The sequence below is a fragment of the Muntiacus reevesi genome, chromosome 6 (assembly GCF_963930625.1).
Source record: "Muntiacus reevesi chromosome 6, mMunRee1.1, whole genome shotgun sequence".
NCBI classification, from domain to species: Eukaryota; Metazoa; Chordata; class Mammalia; order Artiodactyla; family Cervidae; genus Muntiacus; species Muntiacus reevesi.
Genome location: NC_089254.1, coordinates 62,624,492 through 62,626,978, shown reverse-complemented (window position 1 = coordinate 62,626,978; position 2,487 = coordinate 62,624,492). Strand labels below are relative to the sequence as shown.

Below are 2,487 nucleotides of genomic sequence, written 5' to 3'. Positions count from 1 at the left end.
TGTGGGGAAGATTCTTTGAGACTCTATGGACTGTAGCCCACCAGACTCCTCTGTCCATGGGATTCTCCAGGCAAGAATATTGGAGTGGGTAGCCATTCCTTTTATCCAGAGGATCTTCCTGACTCAGGGATCAAACCCAGGTCTCCCATATTGCAGGCAGATTCTTTACAATGAAACTTCCTCCTATATTGACATTTCTAAGCCACGAAGAACTTCCATGTATATACTGACAAATCACGAAAAAGAAAATAGAAATGGTACAGACACATTTGAAAAAATGTTCAAGGTTTTATCCCAGTTGGGGAACGAAGAGTCATTGGCAGTCATGATCTCACAGCCACGTAGGTTAGAGCTTCAACTATAAAAATGGGCAGGATTTTCCTTGATATCAGTGGTACCCATCTGTTTTCCTGTGCAAACTGATACAATCCTGACCAACTGCTCAGAATTCATCCCCATGCAATTCACAGGCGCCACTAGCAGAACATTTCTTTTTAAAAAAATATTTGTTTATTTATTTTACTTGGAGGATAATTACTTTACAGTATTGTGATGCAGAGCATTTCTTTATAACAAGGTAGCTAACCTGTGAATTTCAAGACTGGGTCATGCTCTCTAGTCATCACTTGGTTCAAAATGTGAGCTGCTAAAACTGCAATAGCAAACTGAGATGGATTTATGAGTTTGCCACTGAAGACAGCCAATTTTATAAGGAAGGCCATGTGATCCTGAACAGTGCTCTAGTTCGAGAAAGTGATGGCTTTGAGGAGGAGCATGAACCATTTGATAACTCTTAAAGAAAAAGAGATAAATCCATCTTTTCCCAGGTCTCCTTCTCTGGAAACAAAACTCTACTTACATACATGGTCACCTTAGCATCAGAGTCAGATTGATGAACTGTGGAATGAGAGGTTATGAGAATCTATGATGGAACCTTTCTCTCTTTTTAAAAATTTTCTATTTTCCATCCAACAACAGTGTGTAGAGAGAATATTATACAGATGCTGTTATTTCTTCCCCCTATATTTATATCTTGAGGCAGAATAGTCTACCTGCAGCTACATGGTAGGCTATGTGAGGAAAAAAATCTGGGCTATTAGAGTGAAAAAGTGTTTTATGAAAGGAAAATGTGTCAAGAGCATGGTTTTTAAATTACTCTGGGCTTCATTTTAAAACTTGAAAAAAAAATTTTTCAGTTATTTCACTTGATTTGCTGAGTTCACAGAAGAGATCTGAATTTGTGACCAGTGCGGAAGGTTCAGTGTTATTCTTTTCTATGTAACTCAAGCATGAAAGTGAAAACGAAAGTTGCTCAGTCCTGTCTGACTCTTTGCGACCCCATGGACTGTAGTCCATGGAATTCTCCAGGCCAGAATACTGGAATGGGTAACCTTTCCCTTCCCTAGGGGATCTTCCCAATCCAGGGATCAAACCCAGGTCTCCCGCATTGCAGGCGGATTCTTTACTAGCTGAGCCACCAAGGAAGCCCAACTTAAGCATAGCAATATAAATAAAGTAATAGTTGGGAGAAAAGAAGAAATATTCAACTTCATAAATGAAAGAAATGCAGATTGAAGTAAGACTTTACCATTTTCAAACCATCAAAATAACAATGATTTTTCAACAATTTAACAATTCACAGCTGGTTAGGATGTGATATATATATATATATATATATATATATATAAACTATATTACATCCATCATTAAGAAGATAAGTGATATGGACATCCTGGACATCTTTTAGCAGTACACTTCAAGAAACATTTCATCCACTGACAGTGTAGTTTCATTTTTAGGGAAATATTTTTCTTAGGGAAACAAAGCTTTATAACAAAAGATGTTTGTTTTATCATTACTTAAAATAGCAAAGAAAGAAGGAAGGAAACAAGGAAGAACAGAGGGAAGGAGGGATGGGGGAAGAAAAGGAAGTTTCTACAAATAGCTTAAATGCTGAATGAGGTAATGATTCAGTAGATTATGATGTATCTATGAAGTGATCTGGCTTCCCAGGTGAAGAGATGGTAAAGAATCTGCCTGCCAACACAGGAGACATGGGTTCAATCCCTGGGTCTGGAAGATCCCCTGGAGAAGAGAATGGTCACCCATCCCAGTATTCTTGCCTGGAGAATCCCATGGACAGGAGAACCTGGCAGGCTAGAGTCTATGGGGTCTCAAAAGAGTTGGACACAACTTAGTGACTAAACAACAAAAACAAGACTGTCTATTATAGGCCTTAAAATGCCAGGCATTCCTACAGTTCCTTCTACGGGTCTTTTAGCCAGTGACATTTCCAGCTGGCCCAGGGGTAGAAACCTGACCAAGGGAAGCCAGTTTATTTACAGGATGATCAGCAGGGGAGACAGTGATTCACTGAAACCATGCAGAGCTTTCCTTGGCACAGGCTGAACCTGAAGCTTGGGGAGAGAAAACCACTTGGAGACAGAGAGGTGAAGATGAGTAGGATCTCCATCATGGTGGTGACTG

The 2,487-nt window shown here is 39.6% G+C and overlaps 1 pseudogene; it reads left to right on the top strand.

The window, feature by feature from the left end:
- The first annotated feature begins 366 nt into the window (after window positions 1–366).
- LOC136171185 (protein yippee-like 5) lies at window positions 367–797 on the top strand (annotated as a pseudogene).
- Window positions 798–2,487: the final 1,690 nt, after the last annotated feature.